This window comes from Drosophila suzukii (assembly GCF_043229965.1).
Source record: "Drosophila suzukii chromosome 2 unlocalized genomic scaffold, CBGP_Dsuzu_IsoJpt1.0 scf_2c, whole genome shotgun sequence".
Taxonomy (NCBI): domain Eukaryota; kingdom Metazoa; phylum Arthropoda; class Insecta; order Diptera; family Drosophilidae; genus Drosophila; species Drosophila suzukii.
Window position 1 is genome coordinate 22,767,108 of NW_027255896.1, and position 16,411 is coordinate 22,783,518.

At 42.0% G+C, this 16,411-nt stretch overlaps 1 long non-coding RNA gene across 1 annotated transcript; it reads right to left on the reverse strand.

Moving 5' to 3' along the window:
* Positions 1-483: 483 nt before the first annotated feature.
* LOC139353996 (uncharacterized) lies at positions 484-1,241 on the reverse strand. The gene is made up of 2 exons (XR_011605064.1): positions 1,101-1,241; positions 484-1,027 (listed from the first exon to the last, which is right to left on the reverse strand). It is a non-coding gene; the product is annotated as an uncharacterized lncRNA (long non-coding RNA).
* Positions 1,242-16,411: the final 15,170 nt, after the last annotated feature.

Below are 16,411 nucleotides of genomic sequence, written 5' to 3' on the forward strand. Positions count from 1 at the left end.
TCAATTCCAATCGTGTGTAAAATATAACTCAGCCACAGTAAAAAATTCCCGATCATAAAATTTTTCCTTAAGATTTGCACTCTTTATTTTTTACTGTGTTCCAGCTGCGTGTGTATATTTACATAAGTATTCTAATACAGCCCACTCTAACTACTCTTTCTAATACAGTCCACTCCAACTATTTTTCTCGACCTACAAATACGGCTAAACTATTTCTAAAATTAAAAAGAAAGTTACAACATCCACAAATTTACTCCAGCAAATCGTTTTCAATTTTGTTGTGCAGGTGACAAACAAACGCACCGACAAACAAACATAAGCGTAGTCTTTACAATTCCCGGAACGTTAATCCGCTTTTCGCACCCCACATATGTGCATATGTACAGTGTGCATACATACGTATACCGATATTTCGCCAGAGCACAGTGGATCAAGAGCTCACAATAAATGTTCCTTCCCAACAATCAAAATTAAAGTCCGAAATTCTTTACATAAGTCCGACCATCCGATGCAATAAATTTTTATTAACAATCTTGATTGGTTCCTAAACTCCAACTCGATTCCATACCGTTTCCTTACTTCTGAATTAAAATTCTAAATTATTTTACGTCATGGCAACATCAGTAAGATCCGCTTTAGCCCGATTTATGGCCACAGCTTACTGTCTGATTCACTTTGAGGCCACTTCAATTCCCTGTGGCAAACGGTAAAGGCAGCATACGACATTTGCTCCGACTGCATTGTGGCTGCATGCGAGAGCGCCGCAGACACGAAATCCATACTAAAGTCCAAGTATTCTCAACGTACTCAACTTATGAAATATTTGCCGCCCAGCTGATGGAACAAGTCCAAAAAGGCTCCTCCCAAATACCTTAAGCTCCAGTTACTACGTCCCAAAAATCCACGTCTTATGGCTGTCGGATCCCTCCTATCGAAACAGAGGTTTTCTATAACGATTATCTTCGCTGGCCGACTTTCCGGGACCTTTTAACGGCAATATACATAGACAATCCGAGTCTAACGCCCGCTGAAAAATAATTCCATTTAAATTCAAAAACAAGTGGCGAAGCTCATTCCATAGTTTCAAGATCCCCACTTACCAATGATGGCTTTCGCTCAGCCTGGAATAACCTAACTGAGCGTTTCGAAAATAAGCGATTGCAGGTGAACAGTCACCTGAAAACACTTTTCAATGTGCAATCCATAGCACAGGATTCGGGAGCAGCGTTAAAAGAACTTCAACGCACTTCCGGTGTTGACATTGACATTTGGGACCCTATCCTGGTTTATATGTGCTCGACGAAACTACCAAAGCACACTCTCTCATAATTGGAACAATCCATCCAAAATAAAGCCGAAATTCCTACGTGGCTTGAGCTAGATTCCTATTTGGCAGAGCGCCATCGAACTCTTGAGGCCGTCGATATATTATATTTTTTAACAGCAAAATAAAGAGAATGCCGCTCATATCTCCTTTATCTCAAGAGAAGCGCCGCCAAGCTGCGCTTAGACGAAGCCGATCTCAATATGCTCAAAATGCGTCACAAATAAGGACCCGTAATGCGCAGCACATTGCCTTGACCCGTACAAGTAATTTGGAGGTAGCAAAAGAAGCTCGCTCGCAAAATTCCGCTGCTCGCTCTCAGAGAAGGAGAAGTGAAAGAATTCGAGCCATCAAACGATTGAGGAACACTGACAATCGCGCTACCTGGAGAGCGCTCGAGGAAAATCGAGGAATTGAGCGTACACGGGAGGCTGAAGCGCACGCAAGCGCCAGGTCGGATTCCGAAGGGCGACGACGAGAGCAGTCTCGAAACACTGCTGATCATGCTACCTGGAGATCGATCGAGGAAAATCGAGGACTCCAGCGCATACGGGACGCTGCAGCGCACGCAAGCGACAGGTCGAATTCTGAAGAGTGACGACGACAGCAGGTGCAAAATACCGCTGACCATGCTACTTAGAGATCGATCGATGAAAATCGAGGACCAGAGCGCGCACCGGACGCTGTAGCGCGCACAATAGTCAGGTCGGATACCGAGGGGCGGCGACGAAAGCAGTCGCGAAAAACTTTTGATCATACTACTTGGAGGTCGATCGAGGAAAATCGAGGACTCGAGCGCACACGGGACGCTGCAGCGCACGCAAGCGCCAGAACGAATTCCGAAGAGCGACGACGACAGCAGGTGCAAAATACTGCTGGCCATGCTACGTGGAGATCGGTCGAGGAAAATCGAGGACCATAGCGCGCAAGGGAAGCTGCAGAGCGCGCAATGGTCAGGTCGGATTAAGAGGAGCGACGACGGGAGCAGTATCTACGGGAACGCCAGCGACGGAGGAGTCGAGCTACGGCAAGGGAACAATATCTTCGTAACATTAAGGACGGACCAACTAAGTTTTGTACGTGCTGTGGCGGAACGTGGTTTCCATCTCAGGTAATTGGTTTGAACATACGTACTATTTCTTCTAAATACCCCAACTTTAGTCTAGACAATGCCTTTTATTTAAGTAGAAAGTTTCCGAGTCCGTCCGGCAAATATCAATTTTGCAGTACATGTCGTCAAGGCGTTTCCAAAGGTAGGATACCATTCCTTTGTCTCTCTAATGGCTTCGATTTTCCAGAGATACCTGAATGCCTTAAAAACTAGACATGTCTTAAGGAGCGCTTTATTTCTCCTCGAATTTGTCTCATGCGCATTATATCCCTTGGATATAAAAGGCAATGCGAAATAAGAGGCGCTGTAGTCAATGTTCCAATTTCAGTACCTGATACAGTAAGCGAACTCCCGCGCACCTTTAATTTGACCCATGTAATTCAGGTTCATTTCAAAACAAAGTTAGAATATTCCCATAATTTCATGACGGAAACTATTCGACTCGCTCGGGTCATTCAAGCTGTGCGATACTTGCTTAACACTGAGCTTTACAAAAAGCACCACATTTCCTTTGACGGTGATTGGCTCAATTAAATGGGAGCCGAAGAAGAGATACCTTTCATCGCAGATGAATCCGACCGTGAAGTTGTAGAAGACCTTATTCATTAACATTCTCATTCTCAATCAAGTGACGAGCAAGAAGGTGATTAAAATCCCGGACGTCATGAAGCCCTATTAGAAAACGATGATATTGGACTTCAGCGAATTGCTATGGCCCCCGGAGAAAGCCGCATTCCAACAAATTTAACCCTTGACGACGACGCAGAAGAACTTTCCTTCCCAACTATTTCTTGCGGCGAAATATTTAAGGGAAATTCGACCTATGCAAAAAAAGCAAGATCGCAAATTCGCTTTTACGACCGTCGTTGAGAGGGATTATTCATTTGTTGACAGTCGTACAACATGACGATGGATTTCACATTCTAAAATGCCTCCGTTCAGCTCCAGCACACAGGGAGGCAGAAAAAAAGAAAGTTATAGCAATGATTAGACAATTTATGTTGCCTACATTCTTCATAACTTTTAGTTATTCTATCTCTTTTATTGGACAGCAGAGACATTACTCAGGAAGAGGCACCAGCTCTTTCTAGCGCCAAAAAGGCTAGATTAATTCGATCTGACTCAGTATTATCTGACCCGGTACTTCGACTACAGGTTCCGGCATTTAATGAAATTATTTAAAGGCTCAGAAATATTTGGTGTGTTAAGACTCGTCCATTCACCGCACTCTTATGGCATGTATTGGATTTCTGGTGGCCCAAAGCTAGAAGGACCCGATAACGCAGAAGAGGTCACCAGCTTTATTGATCGTTTCATTACTACCAGCGGGGACGATCATGAAATTCATGAAGTAACTCAATATCAGCGCCATAACCACAGCGCTTCATGTTGAAAAGAACTTCGAGGACAACAATTCTGCCGTTTTAATATGCCATACCCACCAATGCCTGAAACTCTGGCTTTGTATCCATTTGAAAAAAACGAATCCAACGTTGAAGAATATAAAGAAATATTTAAAAAGTTAAAGAGCTCCTAAAGTCTGTTTCCGAAGAAGAATCGGCCATGTTTAATAATTTTGAATATTTTCTCAGCCATCTTGAAATTTCATATGAGGAGTACAAGTTCGCCATTCGGACTAGCTTAAAAAAGCCCCAAATATTTCTTCGTCGCCAATTTTCTGATAGGTTGTTAAATGCTTATAACAGAAATATTTTAGGCTTGCATAGAGCAAACATGGATATTCAATTCATTCTAGACCCTTACGCCTGTAGTAGTTATATAAATAACAACATAAATAAATTCAACCGTGGCGTGTCGCAACTGCTTCGAGAAGCAATGACAGAAAGAAGCCATTGAAGTGTTTCCGTCAAAAGAAAATTCCAGCACTTAGGGAGCAAGTTTATTAACGATACAGAAATATCTGCCAAGAGGCTGCATAAAACATTTTAGGTTTACACTTGTCTGAGGCTAGTGAAGGGAATGTTTTTATTAACACTTGCCATCCAGATAAAAGGGTCCGGATAGTCCGATCTAACAGAGAATTAGAACAGCTTCCCGCAAACTCAACAAATTTACTTGATCTATACGTTCGTTATGTCTTGCGGAATTTGCGGCTTGGTTCAAATTCTCCAAGCTTAATGCACGATCAGAACAGTCAAACGAAGAATATGACGAACCAATCGACTTTGATGCAGACGAAGAAAACAACGTTGCTGCACAAAGTTACCAAATGCTGGATGGGACTGGTGGAGTAAAAAGACGTAATCATGCCCTAATTCTTAGGTGGGTTCGCTTCAGTTTAAGCTCTTCTCCATCAGATTATTTTAGAGAGCACATTATTATATTTAATGCAAATCGGACGACTCTAACATATAGCTGTCAAAGAAACGGTCTGAGAAATAATGAAATAATTAATATACCCTTGCATTTATTTTTATATCATTTTGTGTAATTGATTTTTTTTAGCGATGTCCGTCTGTCTTGAAGCTATCGGGCTGAAACTTTCCCAAAAGTCTTCTTTCTTATGCAGGTAGTATATAAGTCGGAATCAGCCTGATCGGGCAACTATATGTTATAGCTCCCATAGGAATAATCGATAAAAAATTGTTTATTATATCTTAGGTGTTTTTTTTAACATATAACCTCCTACGCTTGGAAATAACATTTTTTAATTAGTTCTGAATTTCGAATTTGAAAACAGGGAAGAACGCTATAGTTTATAGGGCTGACCGACATCACGACTTAATTGAGGGTACCCCTCAATGGGGTTGGGGGGGGGGGGGGTATGTTCGTGCCCAAAGGTGCTCAACATGACCACACCCAACAAATCAAGCAATAGCCAAGTTGGGAACAGTACCAGGTGCTCAGTAGCACCCACTGCATATGAGAACTGCTGATCAGCATACTATATGTCTCACCGTCTCACCGACTCAACGGCACACTGACCCGCCAATGCAGTCAGCACATTTTGCAGTGTCCCTGACTTACTTACCTACTTTAGAATATAGCTTAGTTCACTAATCATTACACTAAACTTTCGGGTTCCTAGTAGTATATAAACGTGTACCAAATGAAGAATAAATCAGTTATCAACGCAACTCATAACTCCGCGGTTCTACTTCCTACCTCTGGGAATAGGGCTCGTAATACACTATCAGCAAACCTACGTTAGCTCAACCTCAGCACAGTTCCGCATCGCCTGTGGTCCGGCATCGCAGTAACCATCGTTACCATTACCGCGACGCGATCGTCCTGCCAGCAAAGCGTCCCCGTGCCCGCGACAAGTGATCACTACCCCCTTGCCACGCGGTGCGACCCGGAAGTGTCTACTTCGGTTAGGCACAAACAAGCTTGATTCCTACTTGACGGAGCGCCATCGAACTCTTGAGGCCGTCGATATCTTCCGACCTGCCAATTTCCACCACGTCCAGTCCAAAGACACAAATCGAGTGGCAGAATTTCCAAAAATAAATTCCTTCAACACAATGCTAGTTCCGATACCCAAAGGCTGTGATCTGTGTTCGAAGAAGAACCACCCCGTGCGTATATGTCCACGCTTCCTACAAATGACGGTAGACGATCGCCTAGCCTATATTCAAAGGAAGCAGTTGTGCTCCAATTGCTTTGCAAGCAGCCATCAATTCCGGTATTGCACAAGCGCTCACAACTGTCTCACTTGCCAAGATCGGCATCACACTTTGCTGCATCGAAACAGCGGCCCTACTACTCCGCCGATTCCATCCGACCCTCCAAGGCCAGTATCCGTCACTGTTCCACACATCATTTCGTCCTTTTCAGCGCAAGTTTCCGTACAAAAAGTCCCTTCTAAGAACACTCCATCCGAATATTAGGTTCCATACCCCGCCTTGGATGGCAGACGTACTCGAGGTATTAGATCCTACCAATGCCGAGTCTGCCAAAAGATCCATCCTCTACGGAAGTGCCACCACTTTCTACGGCTAAGCCCCCAGAATCGGCTTCAGGAAGTACATATCCAGAAGTACTGCTCCAATTGCTTGGGTCACAATCATTCTAAGGACTCTTGCCGCAGTGGTCATCACTGGCACAAGTGTGGCAAGGCACACCACACTCTTCTACATATGGACGACCGATCTTCACTTCCAACATATTCCTGAGCCTAATATCCTGAGGATCTTGCTACGGGTATCCTCGCAAGGGGGTAGAATGTGTACGTCAAAAGGGCGTTTAATTTCGGGAGGCAGTGTCGAGCGGCAGGTTTATCAGATGTCTACATCTCGCGCGCTCGCACTGCCATCCGCTCTCCCTCTCCATCTCTCCCCTAAGTTTCCGCTTTGCTCTGGAGCGCTTAAGTTAAGTTAGGCTTAAGTAGTGCTCTTTTCCAAGTGATCCAATAAACATCTACGCACGTCGCGTAAAAACCCCAAAGTACTCCCGTGTTTTTGCGTACCATTCGTACCAAGCCACCCCGCCCCAACACTAGGTATATCCGTTTTTCCTATTTTAGATTACAGAAATAACCATAACAAGGCTACCACGAAGCTAGTTAACAGGTAATAATGCAGTTATTACGCAATCCCTAAATTAGGTAATCAACTTGGTTTACCTAATATACCTACGAATTGTCCCTAAAATCAGGCATTGCCCGCCATCGAAAGGGTTATATGAAGGTTAATAGTAGGTATGATTCAAACCTATATATCGACTCGTGATCCTAATCCCCGTATTAGTCTGTGAAAACCAGTTGCCGACTGACAAGGTATACATTGTTGTGTGTATGTTTTATACTCAATTATATCAACACACCGAAAGTATAAAATGAAAAGTGAATGAAAATCCACCAAAAAGTACAAGGTGAAATGTGAATATAAGCCCATAAAAAGTATATGGTGAAGTTATTAAAAATCCAGAAAAAGGTATAAGGTGAAAACAGTGTGTAACAAAATAATAAAGGATTATTATACTTTTTTCCATTGGTAAGTATTTCTATAAAGTAAAACAGGATTCATAAATTCGTAACACATAAGTCTCTTCTGGTGAAATTCAGGTGGAACATCAATGAACATCAATAAATATTTACCAGAATCCCGACCAAAGAGATTTTGAAAATCTCTGACAAATTATAACCCCTTAACTTTTATTTAGTTATTTTTAGCAGCAAAATAAAGACAATGCCGTGCATATCTCCCTTGTCTCTAGAGCAGCGCCGCCAAGCTGCGCTTAGATGAAGCCGATCCCAATATGCTCAAAATGCGTCACAAATAAGGACCCGTAATGCGCAGTACAATGCCTTGACCAGTACAAGTAATTTGGAGGTAGAAGAAAAAGCTCGCTCGCGAAATTCCGCTGCTCGCTCCCAGAGAAGGAGAAGTAAAAGAATTCGAGTCAGCGAACGATTGAGAAACACTGACAATCGCGCTACCTGGAGAGCGATCGAGGAAAATCGAGGACTCGAGCCCACACGGGACGCTGCAGCGCACGCAAGGGCCAGGTCGAATTCCGAAGAGCGACGACGACAGCAGGTGCAAAATACTGCTGACCATGCTACGTGGAGATCGATCGAGGAAAATCGAGGACTCGAGCGCACACGGGACGCTGCAGCGCACGCAAGGGCCAGGTCGAATTCCGAAGAGCGACGACGACAGCAGGTGCAAAATACTGCTGCTGAGTCTAAATGGAATGAACTCTTAGTTATTCTATCTCTTTTATTGGATAGAAGAGACATTACTGAGGAAGAGGCAGCAGCTCTTTCTAGCGCAGAAAAAACTAGATTTATTCCATCTGACCCAGTAACGTGCTCCCGGTACTTCGACTACAGGTTCCGGCAATTAATGAAATTAATTAAAAGCTCCGAGATATTTGGTGTGTTAAGACTCGTCCATTATTGTTGGAGGATCGAGTTCCAGCACAGAGGATCGCCGCACTTTCTTGGCATGGTTGGTTTTCTGGTGCCCCAAAGCTAGAAGGACCCGATAACGCCGAAGAGGTCACCCGCTTTATTGATCGTTTCATTAATAACAGCGGGGACGATCCTGAAATTCATGAAGTAATTCAATATCAGTGCCATAAGCACAGCTCTTCATATTTAAGAGAACTGCGAGGACAACAATTCCGCCGTTTTAATATGCCATACCCACCAATGCCTGAAACTCTGGTTTTGTATCCATTTGAAGAAATCGAATCCAACGTTTAAGAACATAAAGAAATATTTAAAAAACTTAAATAGCTCCTAAAATCTGTTTCCGAAGCAGAATCGGCCATGTTTAATAATTTTGAATACTTTCTCAGCCGTCTTGAAATTTCATATGAGGAGTACAAGTTCGCCATTCGGTCTTACTTAAAAAAGCCCCAAGTATTTCTTCGTCGCCAATTTTCTGTTAGGTTGCTAAATGCTTACAATAGAAATATTTTAGGCTTGCATAGAGCAAACATGGATATTAAATTCATTCTAGATGGTTACGCCTGTTGTAGTTATATAATTAACTACATAAATAAATCCAGCCGTGGCGTGTCTCAACTGCTTCGAAATAAGCCATGGAAGTGTCCGTCAAAAGAAAATTGCAGCATTTAGGGAGCAAGTTTACTAACGCTACAGAAATATCTGCCCAAGAAGCTGCATACAACACACTGTTTACACTTGTCTGGGGCTAGTGAAGGGAATGTTTTTATTAACACTTGCTATCCAGATAAAAGGGTCCGGATAGTCCGATCTAACAGAGAATTAGAACAGCTTCCAGCAAATTCAACAGATATTTTTGAGCGAAATTTACTTGATCGATACATGCAAAGACATGAACAACTAGAGTCGTTATGTCTTGTGGAATTTGCGGCATGGGTCAAATTCTCCAAGCTAAATGCACGATCAGAACAGTCAAACGAAGAATATGACGAACCAATCGACTTCGATGCATATGAAGAAAATAACGTTATCAAAACATCAACACAAACAACACACACACATCTTTCTACTCAAACGTAACACAACAACAAATAACTCGCCTTGATCAAATTAAATTTACTAGACTGCGTCTAGGACATACAAACCTGACACATAAATATTATTTAAATCGCACCACCCCACAAAACTGCCCAATTTGCCTTACACACTCCCCAATTAATATGGGTCACATCCTTAATTCAGGCCCCGCCATAGCCCAAACAAAACTTAATATCCTCAATAACATTAACGCCATACAGTACCTTAGAAACCCATCAATAGAAAACATCAAAACAATATTAACATATTTAAAAGAAATAAAATTATATCATAGCATATAAAAACTCCTCACATCCCTCAAATTAAAAATATATGTAAACCTAAATGATAAAAAAAAAAAAATTGTTAAATTAAGTAAATAAATAAATTGTTAAATTAAGTAAATAAATTCGTAGTCGAAGGCCTCGTAGCTAGCACTACATTCCCTATGTTAGTATTAGTTTTGTAAACTTTACTATCATCTTAAATAAATAAATAAAATAAATAAGCATTTTTTAATTAATTCTGAATTTTGAATTTAAAATTTAAAAATAAATGGAAACAAATTATAGCGTCGGTGTTTCTTGACATGTTATTATCTTATGCTATTGGGAATAAAATTTTGTAGTTTTAAGAATTTCGAATAAAATTTAATAAAAATCGGACGACTCTAACATATAGCTGTCAAAGAAACGGCCAAAGAAATAAAGAAATAATTATTTTTTAATAAAATGTTGCTTTGTTGATTTTGATCGTATTTTCTTTTACTCTGGGTATAGAATATTTTAACTTTTCAGAACTACGAAACTAATTTTACACAAAAATCTGACGACTATAATATTTTGCTGAATGGGTTGGTGTTAGGACACGAATAACATGGATATAGGTGTCCAAATTATAAGGTAGGATACCTAGGTGTTTACGTCAAAAGGGCGTTTAATTTCAGGAGGCAGAGTTAAGTTAGGCTTACGTAGTGCTCTTTTCCAAGTGATCCAATAAACATCTACGCGCGTCGCATAGAAACCCCAAAGTACTTCCGTGTTGTTGCGTATCATTCGATCTTGGGGCTTCACCTATTTTCAACGATCATATTTTGGTCCTTCGTGCCGGATTTCAAAATCTTTGGATTTTCCTCTCCTGGAGTTTTCTTTGATTTTGTCCCAGCAGGCTTGAACCGCTCCAGATAAGTTCCAATTACTATAATTGTCGGTCATACAGCCAGTTTTTCGAACCCTATTTCGACTAACTTTCTGTATGGTATATTGTCTAAATCCAAAAGTTTCAATTCCGTTACTTGTGCCCGACAGTATTGCCCACAATTGTACACTTGAAAAAATTCGAGTTGATATTTTAGTGCTACTATTCAACTAAAATATTTTTATACCCGTTACTCGTAGAGTAAAAGGGTATACTAGATTCGTCGGAAAGTATGTAACAGGCAGAAGGAAGCGTTTCCGACCCCATAAAGTATATATATTCTTGATCAGGATCACTAGCCGAGTCGATCTAGCCATGTGCGTCTGTCCGTCTGTCTGTCCGTCCGGATGAACGCTGAGATCTCGGAAACTATGGGAGCTAGGCTATTGAGATTTGGCGTGCAGATTTCTGAGCTTCTTACGCAGCGCAAGTTTGTTTCAGCAATGTGCCACGCCCACTCTAACGCCCACAAACCGCCCAAAACTGTGGCTCCTACAGCTTTGAAGCTATAATAAAAATTTTAACATAAGTGTATTCTTCTCATCAATACCTATCGAGTGACCCGAAAAAAAATTGAAACGCCCCCTCTAACGCCCACAAACCGACCAAACCTGTGACGGCCACAGTTTTCAAGCTAGATAAAGAATTTTAACTGAAATGTATTGGTCTCGTCAATACCTATCGATTGATCCAAAAAAAATTTTGCCACGCCCACTTTAACGCCCATAACGCTTAAATCTGTCTACCGCCGGTAGGTGGCGTATTTAAATCTCGATTTGCTGCTTGCATATCTTCATTTCCCTTTGGTCCCTTAAGCTGAGTAACGGGTATCTGATAGTCGAGGTACTCGACTATAGCGTTCTTCCTTGTTCAAATATATTTTCAATTCCAATCGTGTAAAGAATACAACTCAGCCACAGTTAAAAATTCCCGATCATAAAATTTTTCCTTAAGATTTGCACTCTTTATTATACCCGTTACTCGTAGAGTAAAAGGGTATACTAGATTCGTCGGAAAGTATGTAACAGGCAGAAGGAAGCGTTTCCGACCCCATAAAGTATATATATTCTTGATCAGGATCACTAGCCGAGTCGATCTAGCCATGTCCGTCTGTCCGTCTGTCTGTCCGGATGAACGCTGAGATCTCGGAAACTATGAGAGCTAGGCTATTGAGACTTGGCGTACAGATTCCTGAGCTTCTTACGCAGCGCAAGTTTGTTTCAGTAGACTGCCACGCCCACTCTAACGCCCACAAACCGCAAAAAACTGTAACTCCTACAGTTTTGATGCTAGATAGAAAATTTTAGCTGAAATGTATTGTTCTCATCAATACCTATCGATGGACCTAAAAAAAAGTTTGCCACGCCCACTAAAACGCCCACAAACCGCGAAAACCTGTGACGTCCACAATTTGCATGCTAGATACAAAATTTTAACTGAAATGTATTAATGTCGTCAATACCTATCGATTGATCCAAAAATAAATTTGCCACGCCCACTCTAACGCCCATAACGCTTAAATCTGTCTATCGCCGGTAGGTGGCGCATAATCTCGCTTTGCTGCTTGCATATCTCCATTTCCCTTTGAGTAACGGGTATCTGATAGTCGAGGTACTCGACTATAGCGTTCTTCCTTGTTTTTTACTGTGTTCCAGCTGCTTGTGTATATTTACATAAATATTCTAATACAGTCCAATCTAACTACTCTTTCTAATACAGCCCACTCCAACTACTTTTCTTGACCTACAAATACGGCCAAATTATTTCTAAAATTAAAAAGAAAGTTACAACATCCACAAATTTACTCCAGCAAATCGTTTGCAATTTTGTTGTGCAGGTGACAAACAAACGCACCGACAAACAAACATAAGCGTAGTCTTTACAATTCCCGGAACGTTAATCCGCTTTTCGCACCCCACATATGTGCATATGTACAGTGTGCATACATACGTATACCGATATTTCGCCAGAGCACAGAGGGTCAAGAGCTCATAATAAATGTTCCTTCCAAACAAACAAATTTAAAGTCCGAATTCTTTACATAAGTCCAACCATCCGATGCAATAAATATTTATTGACTCTACCTATCCGACAGTGTTACCGTATATATATATACAATCTTGATTGGTTCCTAAATTCCAACTGGATTCTATCCCGTTTCCTTACTTCTGAATTAAAATTCTAAATTATTTTACGTCATGGCAACATCAGTAAAATCCGCTTCAACCCGATTTATGGCCACAGCTGACTGACTGATCCACTTTGAGGCTACTGTGAACGCTCCAGGTGCTCCTACCCCAACGTTATCCGCCTGTAAAATCCGACGCGATCACTTCAATTCCTTGTGGCAAACGGTAAAGGCAGAGTACGACATTTGCTCCGACTGCATTGTGGCTCCATACTAAAGTCCAAGTATTACCAAACGTACTCCACTTATGAAATATTTGCCGCCCAGCTGATGGAACAAGTCCAAAAAGGCTCCTCCCAAATACCTCAAGCTCCAGTAACTCCGTCCCAAAATTCCACGTCTTATGGCTGTCGGCTCCCTCCTATCGAAACAGAGGTTTTCTCTAGCGATTATCTTCGCTGGCCGACTTTCCGGGACCTTTTCACGGCCATATACATAGACAATCCGAGTCTAACGCCCGTTGAAAAACAAATTCCATTTAAATTCAAAAACAAGTGGCGAAGCTCATTCCATAGTTTCAAGATCCCCACTCACCAATGATGGCTTTCGCTCAGCCTGGAATAACCTAACTGAGCGTTTTGAAAATAAGCGATTTCAGGTGAACAGTCACCTAAAAACACTTTTCAATGTGAAATCCATTCCAAAGGAGTCGGGAGCAGCCTTAAAAGAACTTCAACGCACTTTTCAAGGTTGCTTAACTTTCCTTAAATTTTCCGGTGTTAATATTGAGAATTCGGACCCTATCCTGGTTTAAATGTGCTCGACAAAGCTACCAAAGCTCACTCTCTCATTACGGGAGCAATCCATCCAAAATAAAGCCGAAATTCCTACGTGGCTTGAGCTAGGATCCTATTTGACAGAGTGTCATCGAACCCTTGAGGTCCCCGATATCTTCCGATCTGCCAATTTCCACCACGTCCAGTCCAAAGACACAAATCGAGTGGCGGAATTTCCAAAAATAAATTCCTTCAACACAAGGCTAGTTGATCTGTGTTCGAAGAAGAACCACCCCATGCGTATATGTCCACGCTTCCTACAAATGACGGTAGACGATCGCCTAGCCTATATTCAAAGGAAGCAGTTGTGCTCCAATTGCTTTGCAAGCAGCCATCAATTCCGGTATTGCACAAGCGCTCACAACTGTCTCACTTGCCAAGATCGGCATCACACATTGCTGCATCGAAACACCGGCCCTACTACTCCACCGATTCCATCCGACCCTCCAAGGCCAGTATCCGTCACTGTTCCACACATCATTTCGTCCTTTTCAGCGCAAGTTTCCGCACAAAAAGTCTCTTCTAAGAACACTCCATCCGAATATTAGGTTCCATACCCGCCTTGGATGGCAGACGTACTCGAGGTATTAGATCCTACCAATGCCGAGTCTGCCAAAAGATCCATCCTCTACGGAAGTGCCACCACTTTCTACGGCTAAGCCCCCAGAATCGGCTTCAATTGCTTGGGTCACAATCATTCCAAGGACTCTTGCCGCAGTGGTCATCACAGCCACAAGTGTGGCAAGGCACACCACACTCTCCTACATATGGACGACCGATCTTCACTTCCAACATATTCCTGAGCCTAATATCCTGAGGTTCTTGCTACGGGTATCCTCGCAAGGGGTAGAATGTGTACGTCAAAAGGGCGTTTAATTTCGGGAGGCAGTGTCGAGCGGCAGGTTTATCAGATGTCTACATCTCGCGCGCTCGCACTGCCGTCCGCTCTCCCTCTCCATCTCTCCCCTAAGTCTCCGCTCTGCTCTGGAGCGCTTAAGTTAAGTAAGGCTTAAGTAGTGCTCTTTTCCAAGTGATCCAATAAACATCTACGCACGTCGCGTAAAAACCCCAAAGTACTCCCGTGTTTTTGCGTACCATTCGTACCAAACCACCTCGCCCCAACACTAGGTATATCCGTTTTTCCTATTTTAGATTACAGATTATTTCTGTAATCTAAAATAGGAAAAACGGATATACCTAGTGTTGGGGCGAGGTGGTTTGGTACGAATGGTACGCAAAAACTGCATTATTACCTGTTAACTAGCTTCGTGGCAGCCTTGTTATGGTTATCCATAACAAGGCTGCCACGAAGCTAGTTAACAGGTAATAATGCAGTTATTACGCAATCCTTAAATTAGGTAATCAAGTTGGTTTACCTAATATACCTACGAATTGTCCCTAAAATCAGGCATTGCCCGCCATCGAAAGGGTTATATGAAGGTTAATAGTAGGTATGATTCAAACCTATATATTGACTCGTGATCCTAATCCCCGTATTAGTCTGTGAAAACCAGTTGCCGACTGACAAGGTATACATTGTTGTGTGTATGTTTTATACTCAATTAATATCAACACACCGAAAGTATAAGGTGAAAAGTGAATAAAAATCCACCAAAAAGTACAAGGTGAAATGTGAATATAAGCCCATAAAAAGTATATGGTGAAGTTATTAAAAATCCAGCAAAAGGTATAAGGTGAAAACAGTGTGTAACAAAATAATAAAGGATTATTATACTTTATACCATTGGAAAGTATTTCTATAAAGTAAAACAGGATTCATAAATTCGTAACACATAAGTCTCTTCTGGTGAAATTCAGGTGGAACATCAATGAACATCAATAAATTTTTACCAGAATCCCGACCAAAGAGATTTTGAAAATCTCTGACAAATTATAACCCCTTAACTTTTATACAGTTATTTTTAGCAGCAAAATAAAGACAATGCCGTGCATATCTCCCTTGTCTCTAGAGCAGCGCCGCCAAGCTGCGCTTAGATGAAGCCGATCCCAATATGCTCAAAATTCGTCACAAATAAGGACCCGTAATGCGCAGCACAATGCCTTGACCAGTACAAGTAATTTGGAGGTAGCAGAAGAAGCTCGCTCGCGAAATTCCGCTGCTCGCTCCCAGAGAAGGAGAAGTAAAAGAATTCGAGTCAGCGAACGATTGAGAAACACTGACAATCGCGCTACCTGGGGAGCGATCGAGGAAAATCGAGGACTCGAGCCCACACGGGACGCTGAAGCGCACGCAAGGGCCAGGTCGAATTCCGAAGAGCGACGACGACAGCAGGTGCAAAATACTGCTGCTGAGTCTAAATGGAATGAACTCTTAGTTATTCTATCTCTTTTATTGGATAGAAGAGACATTACTGAGGAAGAGGCAGCAGCTCTTTCTAGCGCAGAAAAAACTAGATTTATTCCATCTGACCCAGTAACGTGCTCCCGGTACTTCGACTACAGGTTCCGGCAATTAATGAAATTAATTAAAAGCTCCGAGATATTTGGTGTGTTAAGACTCGTCCATTATTGTTGGACGATCGAGTTCCAGCACAGAGGATCGCCGCACTTTCTTGGCATGGTTGGTTTTCTGGTGCCCCAAAGCTAGAAGGACCCGATAACGCCGAAGAGGTCACCCGCTTTATTGATCGTTTCATTAATAACAGCGGGGACGATCCTGAAATTCATGAAGTAATTCAATATCAGTGCCATAAGCACAGCTCTTCATATTTAAGAGAACTGCGAGGACAACAATTCCGCCGTTTTAATATGCCATACCCACCAATGCCTGAAACTCTGGTTTTGTATCCATTTGAAGAAAACGAATCCAACGTTGAAGAATATAAAGAAATATTTAAAA